The 17,095-nt window shown below is 40.7% G+C and overlaps 1 protein-coding gene across 6 annotated transcripts in view; it reads left to right on the forward strand.

Moving 5' to 3' along the window:
* The window catches only part of APOLD1 (apolipoprotein L domain containing 1), a 50,325-nt gene that overhangs the window by 19,920 nt on the left and 13,310 nt on the right, over positions 1–17,095 (forward strand). The window contains exons 4-5 of one of the 6 annotated variants that reach the window (XR_006819634.1): positions 1,820–1,998; positions 4,280–6,401. The exons of 3 other annotated variants lie outside the window; for them this stretch is intronic. The gene's annotated coding sequence lies outside the window, so the exon portion shown is untranslated. Of the gene's footprint in view, positions 1–1,819; positions 6,402–17,095 lie in introns of those variants that run through there. 2 more of the 6 variants (XR_006819635.1, XR_006819633.1) reach the window with 2 other exon arrangements.

A 17,095-nucleotide genomic window follows, 5' to 3' on the forward strand; every position in this document is an offset into this window, starting at 1 on the left:
AAAATGGACAAAAGATTCTTTTAAAATTCTCTATATGAATTTATACCTATGTATATATATATCCTTTTAAAAATGATTATATTTATTTATTTGAGAGAGAGAGAAAGCAAGCAAGCAGGGGGAGGGGCAGAGGTAGAGGGAGAGGACAAGCAGACTCTGCTGAGTGCAGAGCCCAACATTGGGCTTGATCCCACAGCCCTGAGATCATGAGCTGAGCTGAAACCAAGAGTCAGTCGCTTAACCATTTGAATGACCCAGGTGCCCCACATATATCCTTTAGGTAATAGTTTATTAGTATGATCTGAATTTTCTGAATGACATAGACATTAAGGGGGATAATTTTTAAAATTTCATACAGTTGAGCAATTTTAGAGGCTATTTTTGTTATGTATCACATTACAAGGTAAAAATATAGGATGTATAGGTTTTCTGCCTTTCTGATACTTATTATATTTTTTTTAGCTAAGCTGTCCAAAAAAGTAGTCAACTTGGATTTAGTGAAAAAAAAAAAAAAAGTTCTTCTGTCTTGCCATTACATTTTTACTATTACAAAGTTATTTTTATATCATTTATTATTTGATATAATTTTTAAAATTGTGTTTTATCTTAAAAAATTTTTATTTTAATTCCAGTGTAGTTAACATACAGTGTTACATTAGTTTCAAGTGTAAAATACAGTGATTCAACAATTCCTTTTTTTTTTTTTAAGATTTTATTTATTTTTTTGACAGACAGAGATCACAAGGAGTCAGAGAGGCAAGCAGAGAGAGAGGGGGAAGCAGGCTCCCTGCTGAGCAGAGAGCCCGATGCGGGGCTCGATCCCAGGACCCTGAGATCATGACCTGAGCTGAAGGCAGAGGCTAAACCCACTGAGCCACCCAGGTGCCCCTCAACAATTCTATACATAACTCAGCGCTCATGATAATAAGTGTACCCTTAATCCCCTTCGTGTATTTCACTCATTGTCCCATCCACCTCCCCTATGGTAAACATCAATTCTCTATGGTTAAGAGTCTGTTTTTTGGTTAGACTTTTTTTTTCTTTATTTGTTTCTTAAACTCCAATATGAATATTTGTCTCTCTCTGACTGACTTATTTCACTTAGCATCATACTCTCTAGATCCACCCATGTTGTTTCAAATGGCAAGATTTCATTCTTTTTTATGAGTAATATATATATGTTACATATATAATATATATTTATATATCAAGTCTGAGCTGGGCTCTGTGCTCAGCGGGGAGCCTGCTTCTCTCTTTCCCTTTGCCCTTCCCCCTGCTCGTGCTCTCTCTCTTTAAATATTTTATTTATTTATTTGAAAGAGAGAGAGAGAGAGTGGGAGAAAGAGCACAAGAAGGGGGAGAAGCAGGCTCCCGACAGAGCAGGGAGCCTGATAGTGGGGATCGATCCCAGGACCGAGCTGAAGGCAGGTGCTTAACTGACTGAGCCACCCAGGTGACCCAGTAAATAAAATCTTAAAAAAATAAAAATAAACTGCACTCCTCTTGCCTACGCCAGTGTTCCTGAAAACACTTTCCGAGCCCCCGGCCTCCCCCTGCACGGGTGACTTGACCTCATTGTAAACCCAGTTTCATGTGGTGTCTGTCCCCGCCTGGAGATCCATGTTCCTGATCTGCTTTTCCGCCACCAGATAACCCTACAAACTTGTGCCTGCCTAGACCCCACACTCGCTTCACCCTGACATAAGTTTTTCTTCCCTCTGCTTCTTGCCTGCTTGGAATTTTGTTTTCTGCCTGTGTGCCAGAGGGAAAAAAATGTATCATAATGATATACCCGCCATGCCTCCCCTCTTGTCTGCAGGAAGGCTGAATGCTTTGTGTGCTCGGCTCACTCTAGAGGGCTTGTTGAATTAAGCAGAGTGCCCGGCAGGGAAGAGGATGAAAATGCTGAGAGAAGACCAAATTGCTCTCCCCACCCCAGGCTGAGGGTGAACCTTGGAAGAAAAGTTCATGAGAAGGTTGAAGAGGCAGAAGAGATGGGTGAGCTATAGGCTGTAGGGCTTTTGAGGAAAGAGAAACTTGATGCATATTTAAAAGGAACGTTTCCTGTATGACCTGTACGGGTATTGTTGTCTTTGCCTTCCTAAGAAGCTGGCTGTGTGGGAGCTTGGAGGCAGTTAAGTGCCGAGGTTGGCCTTAAGGCAAGGGCAGGATGACCCCAAACAGCCCAAGTAGTTTTAGGTGGGAAGAGTGAGGCAAGGGAAGGCCTCCCAGTCCTCGGGGATTCTTCAGAAAGCCTGCAGGAAGAAGCTACACCTCAGAGCAGTCCTCAGAGCAGTCCAAGAAAGAGAGACATGAGGGCGTTTACCTGCCTGCCCCCTCCTGTCTCCATTTCCTTTGGCCAAGGTTTCCCCCTACAGGAAGCTAACCCTCCTGAACTCACTGGGGGTGTGTGGTCTGGCCACTCTGTGACCACCCCCCTCAGAAAATCAAGTTCACACCTTGCGGCTTGGCCATTTCACTGCAGTCTGGAAGTGGGGTGACTTGCATGGGTGGGGCACTGACTGCCCAAAAGACCAGAAGAGGAAGTGTAGGGAATCTGAGAAGGCTGGAAGCATTTGTCCCTGAAACTGAGAAAAGCTTTTATTTATATCTTGCTCCAAATTGTATCGTGGTTTTTTTTTGCTTTTGTTTTTGTTTTTAAGAGAGAGGGAGAGAGAGAGAGAAAATCATAAGCAGGCTCCATGCCTAGCACAGAGCCTGACTTGGGGTTCCATCTTGTGACCCTGAAACCTGAGCCAAAATCAAGAGTTGAACGTTTAACCAACTGAGTCACCCAGATGTCCCAATGAATCATGTTTTAAAGTGCAAAGCTAATAAATGTATGAACTGATGTATTTTCATAAAGATTTGAAAAACTACTGGGGAGACATTCCCTAATGCTAATTGATAATACCCCAGAAATCTTATCTTTAGAATTCCAGATTATGGGGTGCCTGGGTGGCCCAGTTGGTTAAGTGTCCAACTCTTGGTTTCAGCTCAGGTCTGATCTCAGGATTGTGGGATCGAGCCCAACATTGAGCTCCCCGCTAAGCAAGGAGTCTGCTTGGTTTTTCTCTCTCCCTTGCCCCTCCCCCCAAAATAAATAAATAAATCTTAAAAAAAAATTCCAGATTATAACCCTAGCACACAGTCCTACCTGGTGGGAGCTTCGATGATTTTGGTTTAAAAAAAAAAAAAGTGTGTAATTACTCAATAATACATATGATATTTTTATTAGTTAAAAAAAAAAAAAATCAAGCAGAAATTGCCCTTCCAAGTGAAGGCAGTTGTTTTAGATTTTTTTCTACCCTTTCTTAAACTCAGCGCCAAACTGAAAAAGGGCATGATTTAATTGGCAAATTTGGGGAAAATAAAGCAGCAATGCCCAGTTCATTTGCATCCACTCTCCTCCTTGGAATTGAGCGAGCACGAGGTCTGCTCTCAGGGCAGTCTGACGCCCCCACCCACAGGGAGGCAAGTCCCCTTTGGACGAGACCTGCTGGCTCTCACTCCAGCTGGGTGTTGGGAAGCTCTTCTGACTCAACCCAGCTTTATCAGGAACTAAGTAATACTTGGGCCTTCTTCGTCCGTGCCTTTATCTTAATTCTTCATTTGTTTTAAACTCAGAAAAGGAGACAGGGTGCTATTTATTGGGTTCTGCTTCAGTTCCAGCTGGTCGTATGCTGGCCAGAAAGTGGACGTGTAAGAAATAAGGTGCACAATTAGGGAGAAGCCCGTGAATACCCGGGGAGTGATGGAGGCCTCTGGAGTGGCAAGGGTTTGGCCTTGGCCCTGCGGTCTTGCTCCCTAGTGTGCATGCAGGACATTTCGATCTTGGCAGTGTGTATAGGCTTGTATTGAGCCAGGTAGGTTTTCATGGTGGTGCACTTGGCTCTCAACAGTGGGGGCCTGGGAAAAAAGGCCTTGGAAAAGCCACTCTGAATCTCTAAGAGGGCCTTGGCAAGGGCACAGAGGCCATAGAGAAGGACTTAGCAGAGGCCAGCAAGCTGAAGAGGCCTTAATAAGCAGTTCAAGCCGAGGCAAGGATTCAATTATAGGGAGAGAGGAAAGTCTTTTCATATACTGCCCTTTTAGATATTAAAGAAGTAGAAAAGTATTTGCTCTTTTTAAACAGTGGGGGCAGCTGGGTTCTCTTTGGACCAGAGAGCACGGGTGAGAGACGAGTTTTCAATGTGCTAGTACTAGGTCTGGGAGGGTAACATGAACAAACAGCCCTAATTTTAATTCCTCTTTTATGTTGCTTTGAACTATCTTCAAGGGCAAAAGTGGATGGACTAAGTTGGCATTGATGTGGCTCAAGAACGCCTCCCTCTACTTGTCCTCAAGGTGCTAGACACCGGTTATTTAAATATGATGGAGAAATCCTCCCCAGGTGATGGTTTTCTTAGGCCTAAGGAATTCCACTAGAAAGGGGTGGTGGAAAAAGCCCTGTAGCACAAGAAGAAAAATGCTTCCTGGTTATCGTGGGAGCTCTGTTACTGGACAGAATTCACCTTCATTGCAACGCTATGGCACAGGCACCTAAAGGTCAAAATGGCCATGGAAATGAAAAGGTTCTGACCAGCTGGGTGGGAAAGAACAGCTCCACAAATAAGGTCGAATGACTGAAGGTGTTGCTACTGCACATTTCTGCCTTTGCAAGAAGGCACCCCCCCTCAATGCCTTCCCAGAGGCGGGGCGTCCTGGTCATGGTATGTGCAAGGTGCCATTGTGCCGAAATTAACCTGTAGCTAGTAGATTTCTCCTAACTGGGTTTTAATTCACAGTGCACAGGTTCTGGATTCTTGGTCTCAATCAACTGGCTTCTTGGTGAGGCTGCTATATTTGCAATAGTCTTTGGCAACCCAAAATACGGATGCTGGCTATTTTGCTTGAGATACTTGTGAAAAAACTGTCTTTTCTGGCTATGGTGTGTGTAGAGCTGGTGCCATATGATCATTTTGCATCTTCTATTAAATCTATAGACTCTAGGAAAGAGCACATTACAGACTTGCTGGTGTAACTGTTGCTTTCTAATTTGGGGGTCTGGTAGGAGCTGCCGCCATTCCAGTGAGATCTGGCTTAAGCTGTAGTTAGTTACTAAAGATCCCTGACTCAACCCAGACATTGAAATCCCCTCCAACTGAGACAGAGCAGAATAAAAAATTGGGGAAGATGAATTTTAGACCTTAATTTTTTTTGAATTTTAACCCACAAAAACAAGATAATTTTATTTTGAACCTTACTTTCTTTGAACTTCATGTCTCATGATTTGGATTTCATTCCTTGGACCTTAATTTCTCCCTAACCATTTGATCAAAGGAAGAGAAGAGGTTAAAGTTAACAAATCTTTCCCCCTCAACATTATTGGCATTTTGTTATTGAGCTTTTGTTGTGCATATTAATATTGGAATTGTGTAGTTTTGTCATATAATCTCCATCCTGATCCTCTGATTTCCTCTGCTGACAACATGGACAGGCATGATAAAAATGGGTGATAGAAAAATGAAAATTTCAACCTTGGATACAAAATGGCATTGAACTATTTAATTAATGCATTATAGGGAACTATTTTGGAAACTTTTGTGAGTGAAATCTCTTCCCCATCACTGCTCCTGGGAGGGCACCAAGTTGGCGGGTGTAAGAGGGAAGGGTAGCCTCTTGAAGATGGAGCAAGACTGTTCTGATAGGCTGCTCGGATCCTCTCTTAAGGATGTCAGGTACACCTCTGGTTGACAGAGATTTAATGTCTACACCAGTGGTTTAAGAGAACAAAACAATCAAGGGACTATTAGTGGGAGAATAATTCTCCCAACTTTGGATATTACCTACTGTCATAGGCTGAGTGGTTCCCCAAACATGTCCATGTCCTAATCCCCAGAACCTGTGAATATGTTACCATATATCAAAGACTTTATCGATGTGAGTAAGTTAAGATCCTGAGGTGGGAAGGTTATCCTGGATTATCTGGTTGGCCTGATGTGATCACAAATGTCCTTATAAGAGGGACACAAGAGGAGTAAGAGTTAGAGAGGAAGGTGATGCGACGACAACCAGAGATGCGACTGATGATCATTGGCAAGGGAGGAAGGAGACACAAGCAAAGAAGCACAGGCAGCCACAAATGACAAAAAACCCAACAATAACAACAACAACAACAAAACCTGCCAGCACCTTGACTTTACTTCAGTGAAATGGATTTTGGACTTCCGACCTCCAGAACTACTAGAGAGTGAAGTTGTGTTGTTTTAAGTAACCACATTGTAATTTGTTGCAGTGGCCACAGGAAATGAATACACCTTCCATACTTGAGGGAACCTGACTTAGTAGATCTTTTGTGTCCTTGGAGAAGGTGATGTAATCTGATGGGTGAATCTGGAATAATAAATCGGACACGATTGGCTTGGTTTCATTCTTCTTCCTCTCTGGGAGCCAGTCAGCCCAACAAAGCACAACATTTGCCTCTTCCAGGGCAGGGCTACACAGGTGCACTTGGGGCTGTTGGGTTTGACTGGTTATATCTGTACAATTGTGTGGTTCAGTATTAGGAGGCTCATTTGCCTTTTGTGCTAAACCACATTCTCCAGTGACTTTTTATCAGGAAAGGTGATATTTTGGTTCCTATTGACTGTTTCTTGAATTATTTCTCTCGTGTATAATTCAAGCATGGTAAAAGGGTGAACTCAAAGATAATGGATTGAACAAAAATGGTGCAACGTTCTCTTCCAGCTCCAAATTCTGTAAGGAATGGAAAAGATAGATGAAGAAAATCAAACTGCATGGGAAACAAGAGGGGAAAATTTCCAGGGACCAGCAATTATGACAAAAGTGTATGCATGTCATAGGACCAGGTGAAGAAAGTTTACCATAGCTAAAACTAGAACAGTGATTTTTTTGCTGTAAAATATAGGAAAGACACCCTGAATGCTCATTGCCCCAAAGGGATAGATGCTAGCCGCAGGGAAATGTTCAAAGTTCAAATAAAATGACCAATTCAGGTATACCAGAGCAGGAATATCTAGATGGTTTGATCCTTCCTCACCACCCCTTCAGCTAGACGATAGTCATGGCAGTGTCTCTCGCCCATGGGAAGGAAAATGGCGAGGAGGGTGAGAGTAAGAAAGTAAGGAAAGACCCCACCTTCAGGGTCTAGTGGTATCTGGGAAGAATGAGGAGAACCTGCACCAGAACACTATCTACCAAGGTATAACCAGTGATATCTTCTATCCTTCCTCAAAACAGGCTAAGATAAGTGATAGAATGTAGGTCTAACAGGGGATGTCTTCTATAGAGATGAGCAAAAAATGAAGAATGCCAAACTTGAAAGAAGGCCACTGTGAAAGAGATGGAAGAAAGGCAATAACAGATGGTCACAATTTCTGAGAAAATGGAGTTAGTAGAGCAAGAGGATTAGGGCTTTACAATAGGTTATGATTTGTGTTGTGAAAGAAATGTGAAGGTTTCATACACTTTAGTGTAAATAAACTGGAGTTTATGGAACCTGTTGAAATAATAAAAGGGCTAAATCAAGTTTGCTGAAAAACAAATCAACAATCTGGAAAACAGAGCTATGAAATTCTCTATAATTAAGATAAGTGAAAGATCCAGACTTCTAATTTTTATCTAATAAGAGTTCCAGGGGCACCTGGGTGGCTCAGTTGGTTAAGTGGCTGACTTTTGATTTCGGCTCAGATCATGATCTCAGGGTCCTGGGATAGAGCTCTGCACCGGGCTCAGTGCTCACTGGGGAGTCTGGTTTGGGATACTCTCTCTTCCTCTGCCCTTTCCTCCTGCTCTCTCTCTCTCTCTCCCCTTCTCTCAAATAAATAAATAAATCTTAAAAAAAAAAAAGAAAGAATATAGAGTAGGGAAGAGAGGCAGAGCATTTAAATAAGTCCTCAAAGAAGGCTTGATTGCCTACTAATAGGCAATACTATTTGCCTACAAATAGTATGAAATTTATGAATAAAAGAGATAGGGAAAGAAGCCTTAAAATCTTCCAGACAAAACAAATAGAACGCCTGCAAAGGAGGGAGACTCAAACCAACATCAGATCTCTCATCAACAGCACTGTATTTAAAAGGAAAATCAAAAGACAAGTAGGATGGTGAACCTTATATTAAGATTCATAAAATGCAAATAAAAACAATAACGAGATGCAATTTTTAAGCCAGCTCGGCAAAAATATAAGTATGATACCAATTGTTGAAGGCATAGAGCCATAGGACCTACTCTGTACCACTAAGGGAAGGTAACTGGTTTGTCCACTTCGGAAAACAATTTGGTCATGTCTGGAATAGTTACAAATGCACATAACGTAGCCCTAGGATTCCACTCTGAGACATTCACTCAAGAGAAAGTCTTGCCACAGGAAGTCAACAAGACTCGGAAGAGAATGTTCAGAGCAATTGTTAAAATAGAAAATTCTATTGTTAAAATAGAAAAATTGGAAGCATGCATTAGAAAATGTATTAGAAAAATGGGTAGTTAACTTGGGTTCTTTTTTTTTTTTAATATTTTATTTATTTATTTGACAGAGAGAGAGGTCACAAGTAGGCAGAGAGGCAGGCAGAGAGAGAGGGAGAAACAGGCTCCCCACCGAGCAGAGAGCCCGATGCGGGGCTCGATCCCAGGACCCTGAGATCATGACCTGAGCTGAAGGCAGAGGCTTAAACCACTAAGCCACCCAGGCGCCCCAACTTGGGTTCTTTTCTTTCTCTGTCTCTCTTTTTAATTGTGTTATGTTAGTCCCAATACAATACATCATTAGTTTTTGATGTAGTGTTCTGTGATTCATTGTTTGTGTATAACACCCAGTGCTCCATGCAATCCGTGCCCTCCTTAATACCCACCACCTGGCTCACCCATCCCCCACCCCCTCCCTTCTGAAACCCTCAGTTTGTTTCCCGGAGTCCATAGTCTCTCATGGTTCATCTCCCTCTCTGATTTCTCCCCGTTCATTTTCCCCTTTCTTCTCCTAATGTCCTCCATGCTATTCTTAATGTTCCACAAATAAGTGAAAAGAAGGGCTATATGCAACCCAATGTTCATAGCAACAATGTCCACAATAACCAAAATGTGGAAAGAGCTAAGGTGCCCTTCAACAGGCAAATGAAAAAGAAGATGTGGTCCATATACACACTAGAATATTACATAGCCATCAGAAAGGATGAATACCCAACTTTTGCATCAACTTGGATGGGACTGGAGGAGATCATGCTGAGTGAAATAAGTCAAGCAGAGAGAGTCAATTAACTTGGATTCTGTTTATAAAAAGATTACCATAAATCAATCTGATGAGATTATGATTAAGCTTAAGCTTCACATTCAGCATGGGAATGACTTTCACCAATATGATGTTGTATGAAAAAAGCAAATTGTCAAAAGAAAATATATTCAGTAAGATACAATTTATATAAAATTGGAAACAACCAAAAAAATACCATGTATTGATTCAGGATACATACATAGCAGATAAAACCTAACAAAATGCATGGAATGATAAGCCAGACGCAGGACAGTGTTTACCACTGCAGGAAAAAGAGGAGGAAGCCATCGCTAAGGAAACAACAAATCAAAAGAAGTAACTGCAGAACATTTGAATCAGACAATTAAAATCTTAATCAAAGATGCTGAAACATATAAATCCCATATATGTGGGGTATATATATCCAACAGGTAGAGAAATACCATTTTCTTTAATTCACATAAAACATGTACAAAAATTGAGCATGTAGTAGGCCTGTTTCCCAACCTGTATAGTATGTGGGTCCTGTATACCAGGAGCCAGAGGTTTGGGGATTGTAGCCTGACTCCTACCAGCATCCTAATCTGGGGCTCTAAATTCCTTTTGCCCCCAGGAGATGTGCAAATATCATTTTCTATATGTAACATGACACCAAAAGATTTGGAAAGCAGATGCTTGACCATAAAGAAAAGCTCAATAAATTTCAGGCCCCATGCAGTAACTACAATGTAATAAAATTAGAAACTGAGGATAAAAAGAACCACCCTCAAATCTATACACTTAGAAATTAAGAATACAAAGAGACATTCCAATAACTCTTGGATTAAAGGGAAAGTCCAAATAGAAGTAACATTATTTAGAATGGAACAAAAAAGAATACTATACATTAAGACCCATGGAATGGAACCAAAGAAGGAAATCTGTAGTTTAATTAATTAATTTTAAATTTAATTATTTATTTTAAGTTGTCTTTCCACCCAGCATGGGTCTCAAACTCATGATCAAGAGTTGCATTCTCCACCACCAAACTGAGCCAGCCAGATGCCCTGGAAATCTGTAATTTTAAATGTACTTTTTTAGAAAACAAGAAAGAAAATTAAGTGCCTAGGCTATTAACCCAAGAAGCTAGAAAAGTAACAAACCAAAAGAGAGTAAAAGAAAGGAAATACTGTAGATAAAATGGGAAACTTTTTTCAAGTTTTTTTTTTGTTTGTTTGTTTTTTAAGTAATCCCTACACCCAACCTGGGACTCGAATTTACAGCCCCGAATTTCAAGTCACATGTTTCAACAACTGAGCCAGCCAGAGGCCTCCATCTTACATTTTTATTTGCTAACTCTGGCAACCCTAAAATTAATGAAAATAGAAAATGAAGTTAGGTTTTTTGGGGGGTGGGGAACAAGCAATTAGATAAACTTTTAGAAAGTTTAATCAAAAAAGAGAAGATAAACTTGACTTTGGGATAGAAAGAGACATAGAGAATAGAGATTTTTCAGAGTTATTAGAGAATACCATGTGTAATTTGTGTGCCAATATATTTAATGAGATGGACAATTATTGCAGATAACCTAAATGTCAAAAATTGAATCCACAATAAGTAAAAAATCCAAAATACACCAACAACCACAAAAGAAATTGAAATGACTGTCAAAGGAATACCCACCAAAGAGGTGCATGGTCTAAACGCGGTCTGTGTTTTACAATGAATTCTCCCAGGCAAAGAACAAATAATTCACATCCTATCCAGGCCTTTTCAGAGCACAGAATCAAATGGAAAGCTATGTGACTCATTTTATAATCCTGATGACAAGGACAACACGAGAAGAAACAAACCCAGTCCCATATAGGAGCATAGAAGAATCAATCACTCACTCAACAAGCGAATCTAATTTAGATGTGTTCTGAAAGAATAATGCATTATGACTAATTAAAATTTACCATAGAATGTAAGAATCATCTAAATTAAAATTGTTAACTAGTTTACCACATCAACAGATTCATTTAACAAGTGTTTAATGAGCTCCTATTACCTACCAGGCACTGTACTGGGAACTGAGAAAACAACAGCAAACCAAAACCTTTAAAAAATGTTTAAGTCAACTTTATCTGAAACCCTATCATAAGAATCAGAATTCAGTAAATCTTTCATTTGAGTAAAAATGTAATCATTTAAATAATAGTAATTTCCTAAACTAAAAATGAACAACAATTCAAAATGAATTTTGAACAGAGACTTTTTTTTTTTTAAAGTCTCTAGTTCAGGGGCGCTTGGGTGGCTCAGTCACTTAAGCATGTGACTCTTGATTTTGGTTCAGGTTATGATCTCAAGGTCGTGAGACTGAGCCTTGCGTTGGGCGCCACATTGGGCATGAGCCTGCTTGAGATTCTCTCTCCCTCTCCCCCTGCCCCTCCCCCTTTTATCTCATTTTCTCTTAAAAAAAAAAAGAAAAAAATAAAAAGTTCAGCAGTAGGTGTGATTGAAAGCTGAATCAACCCTGAAGAGAACCCACCACATCAAGATACAGGGATGGTGGAGTGAAATAGTACACAAGAGAATAAAACGAGGCAAATGTTTTGGTGAATGGGTATTTCTCATTGCTTCTGAAGGTTGTGGTAGGCTAGGGAAAAAAGGATTGGTAGAAAGGATTTTAAGAGGGTCCATACAGGCTTTCTGGACATACGGAAGGGAGAAGAGGTCCCCTGGACACACTGGCAATGGAGGGCTGTGAATTAGCGAATGAGGCATGTGATAATGAATTCTGTTGTCAGTTTGCTAGGCATGGTGCCCAGTTGTTTAGTCAACCACCAGTCTAGATGTTGCTATGGAGGTTGTTTTTTTATTTTTTAATTTAAAAAAAAGATTTTATTTATTTATTTGAGCAAGAGAGAGAGAGAGCACAAGCAGGGAGAGCGGAGAGGGAGAAGTAGTCTCCCACTGAGCAGGGAGCCAGAAGTGGGGCTTGTCCAGGAATCATGACCTGAGCTGAAGACAGATGCTTAACTGACTGAACCACCCAGCTACCCCGAAGTTTGTTTTCTCAGATGTGATTTACCTTTATATCAATAGATTTTGAGTGAAACAGATTACTCTCCATCATATGAGTGGGCCTGGTCCAATCAGTTGAAGGCCTTAAAAGCAAATACTGAGGTTTTTCAGAGGCAAATCTGCCTCCAGATTTCACTGTCTACTCCAGCCTGACTTTCCAGCCTGTCGATTTTGCACTCAAAATTGCAAGTCAACTTTTCCCTGAATTTCTCGCCAGCCAGCCTGCTCCACCAAGTTCAGACTTGCCTGCCCCACAATTTTGTGAGCCAATTCTTCCAAATAAATCTTTCTCTCCATATATATCTTACTGGTTTTGTTTCTCTGGAGAATCCTACTATAGTGCAGAAGAACAAAGTCTGTGAACAAAGGAGAGACTGACTGGAGAGACATGAAAAGATCTGTTCTCAGATGAAACTGTCCCTGTAGTTCAGAACTGTATTGGAGATGACTCTGCCAGAGGGAAAAGTCTTGAGTGGTTGCAGGGAGTTTGATTTATGTTTTGGTGCTTTTATCCTCCCTGTGATACCAGCACCCAATTTCTCAGATTTCTCTTTATCCGTTCTTTTCCATAAAATCTGCTTCACCACAGGATCCAGAACTGGACCCGTGTGGCTCTTCATAAGAAGCCTCCAGATTTGCTGCTCCCCATGGCTCTTTATAAAGGTGGGCATCTTGTGAGGATAACTCCACACCATCTGAATTTCTTAATATGGCTAATCTCTTCAAAAGTTTTACATTTTCCTCCATTTAGTTTAAGTTGTAGAGTGAGCTTCCCTCCTGCCTCTGCAATTGCTTTCTGTTTTGTTTTTTGGTATTTGTTTTTATCTGTAAAATACACCTACAATTTACCATTTGAATCATTTTTTTAAAAGATTTTATTTATTTATTTGACAGACAGAGATCTCAAGTAGGCAGAGAGGCAGGCAGAGAGAGAGGAGGAAGCAGGCTCCCCGCTGAGCAGAGAGCCCAATGCGGGGCTCGATCCCAGGACCCTGGGATCATGACCTGAATTGAAGGCAGAGGCTAAACCCACTGAGCCACCCAGGCGCCCCATTTGAATCATTTTTAAGTGTGCAGTTCAGCAGCATTAAATACTTTAACAATGCTGTGCAACCATCACCACCACTGATTTCTAGAACTTTTACATCATCCCAAATGGAAGCTCTGCCTCTCTGAGGCAAAAACTCCCTATTTCCCTCTCCTCCCAACCCCTGGTAACCACTCTTCCACTTTCTCTTTCTGTAAATTTGCGTAGTCTACCTACCTTATAGAAGTGGAATAATACACCACTTGTACCTTTTTAAAGTTTTTTTTTTTTTTTTTTTTTTTAAGTGAACTCTACACCCAACCTGGGGCTCAAACTCAACCCTGAGGGCAATAGTCATGCAGTCTTCCAGCTGAGCCAGCCAGATGCCCGCCATACTTGTCCTTTCTACAGTTGCTTTTTAGCTGAGTAAAAACTTCTCCCAGGCAAGAAAACTATGAAATCTTCCAATAATTGTTGCTCACACCATCATCTCCAAAAAAACCTCAGAGACTAGAACCGAGATTTATGTTTTCAGGCAACAAGACCACAGTTGGAAGATTCTCCAAGGAAGCCCTGAAGCCCAGTTCTGAGGCAGTCCATGGTCCTTTTGTGGCGCACACGTTTACCACAGATCATCTTGTGGTGGTTGTCGGTCCACCGAACCACAGCAGACGTCACCCTTCTTCCCAGAACACCCGACAACCTTCAGCTGGAGCCAATCCTGCACTGATATCAGTCAAGGAAGCAGGCCCAGGGCTTAGAGAAGCCCACTGAAGACCTCACTCTACACTCCCTCTTCTCATCCACACTCTAAACATAAATGATTTGTTTTACTTAACTTTTTACTGAAAAACAAAACAGATTAGAAAATGACACAAAACAAATCACTATAAAGAGAACATCTTTGTAACCATCACCCGAGTCAAGAAATAGAACCTTGTCAGCCACCCCAGAAATTCTTTTATGTGTCCCAGCCCCATCTCAACCCCTGTCTTCCCCCACAGGTAACCTTTCTTTTTTGAATGACTTTATTGAGATATAATTCACATACCATGCAGTTCATGTATTTGAAGGGTGGGATTAAGTGATTTTTTAGTACATCCGCAGAGTTAGGCAACCATCTCCTGACTTTTCTAGAACTTCCTTATACTCAGCACATATGGGAAAGGCAGAAAAAAATGTTTGTTCTGTCCTTTAATTTATCAGCTTTCAAGATACTGAATTATTTTTCTTCCATACTTCAGAAGTGAAGTGGTTAGTTGAGGTTTTGTTGTTGTTGTTGTTTTGGTTTGGGTTTTTGTTTGTTTTAAGTAGGCTCCATGTTCAATGTGGGGCTTGAACTCAAGACCCTGAGTTTAAAAGAGTCGTGGGCTTTACTGACTGAGTCAGCCAGGTGCCTCTGTTTTGGGCTCTTTTTTTTTTTTAAGATTTTATTTATTTATTTGACAGAGAGAGACACAGCAAGAGAGGGAACACAGCAGGGGGAGTGGGAGATGGAGAAGCAGGATCCCTGCTCCCTTGCTCCATGGGGAGCCCGATACGGGGCTCAACTGCAGGACACTGGGATCATGACCTGAGCCAAAGGCAGATGCTTAACCAACTGAGTCACCCAGGCACCCCAGTTTTGGGGCTTTTTAAATGGTTATATACTCATAGTTTTAAATATATTTGATGAGTTTCATCTATTGCAAATTATTAGTGAAGCCCAAATTGTCTCATCTTGGCCAGCATTGCCTCCTGTGTCCCTTTGAGAGCTTTCTTGCTATCTGATATGATGAGCTGCTATCAAGCATGTCAGAAACCTTGGTAATTTAAACAATGTGATATTGATGTAGGACCAAGCAAATAAATTAATAGAAATATGGAGACTTAGTAAGTCATAAGGCCATGCAGTAGACATCTGTTGTTTTTTTTCCCCCCAAATTTTATTGCATTGTCTACTAGGAACAGCTTCCCAAAGTGTATTTTGGCTATCACTGCTCATTCATTCAGCCTTACTGAAGTGTGCTGAGAGGGACTGACAGCATCATTGGACTTGATGGACTTCAGCCAATCAGCCTATCCTATCACCTTGTTTAAGTGACTGTTCTAGAGATGGGCCTGACCAGAGTCCACAAAAGGCAAGAAGATATTCACTGGGTCTTTTAGGCTAGGTTTTGGGGTAATTTGCCTTCCTTTTGATATTAAATTTCTACTTCTTACCATACATACATATTAATGGAAGGGGTACTTAAAACCTAGAAGAGTCTATTATTAGCAGACACAGAAAGGTAAAAAGCCATATTGATAGATTGATAATTGGGTCACACGATGTCAGGACAACAAACACCATGAGTATAATTAAAAGACAGACAATTGGATGAAAGTAAACATTTCCCATATCTAGAACAAGAATTAGTACCCAAATCACTGTGAACCTTCTACACGTGGATAAGAGAAAAGGCAATCCAATAGAAACGTGGGCAAAGGATACGAGCAGAAAATTCACATCAAAGGGATATAGAAAAGGGAAAAACCCCAAATATATGAAACGTGCTCAGTTTCACTCAGAAGCAACAAAGTGCATTTTAAAATTAGGGCACAAGTTTCCAAAGCATGGACATATCATACGTAGTTCAACCATTTCCCTAGATGATGGGAATTTAGATTATTTTTAATTTACTACATTCAATGCTCAGTGGACATCTGTCTTGCCTCCTTGAATCTATTTCTGCTTCTGAGCTATTAAAACTTGTAAGCTTAAACCTAGAACATGATAGCAGACATCTTGGGGTCTGGGCCCCAAACAGAAGTTGTGCAGGATGTGAATGTCCTCTGCAACTTACCATCAGAATGTTCTTTGGATTTTATTCTTAATCATGTGCTTAATCTAATACACTTAGGGACTCTTGGAACTTTTTCTGGTCAGATTAGTTCAAACAGTCAGAAATTGTTCTCTTTCCTTGAAATAAAGCTGATTGAAGGATTACATTGTCTGAATAGCTGTAGGATTCAGAAACTCCTTTATAAAGACTTACTTTATTTTTAGGTTTAAAAATATTCATGATTTCTTTTGGATTAATGGTCTAAACAGGCATGTTTTACTGGGGCCTTCCTTTTTTGTTTATTGTCGCTATAGCTTGTTTGTTGCTCATTGTACATACGTTCCAGGGAAAGGAAGCTGTTGACTTTGACTTTCTGCCCAGGAGGGAGAGAAAATATTTATCAAATTCAAAATATGTATGTCTTTTGTTCCAGCAGTTTCACTTTTAGGAATCTCTCCTACAGAAATACTCACCTGTACACAAACACACACATGACCACACACAAGAATAGTCACTGTACCACGATTTGTAATAAACAATTCAACTGAAGATATGAAAAATGGCCATCAGTAAAGGAATGGGTAAGTAAATCATGACCTGTCCATAAATTGAGTGACAGCTACATATATCACCTTGGACAAAAATACTGAATATAAGAAGGTCCTGGGCGCCTGGGTGGCTCAGTGGGTTAAAGCCTCTGCCTTCAACTCAGGTCATGATCCCAGGGTCCTGGGATTGAGCCCCGCATTGGGCTCTCTGCTCAGTAGGGTGCCTGCTTCCCTTCCTCTCTCTCTGCCTGCCTCTCTGCCTACTTGTGATCTCTGTCTGTCAGATAAACAAATAAAATCTTAAAAAAAAAAAAAAAGTACGTCCTGGGAGGAAAAAGAACTCACCCCAGATGGTTCAAATGAAGAGATTTTTTAAAAAAGATTTTATTTATTTATTTGACAAAGAAAGAGAGATCACAAGTAG

Source organism: Meles meles, chromosome 7, assembly GCF_922984935.1.
Source record: "Meles meles chromosome 7, mMelMel3.1 paternal haplotype, whole genome shotgun sequence".
Lineage (NCBI taxonomy): Eukaryota > Metazoa > Chordata > Mammalia > Carnivora > Mustelidae > Meles > Meles meles.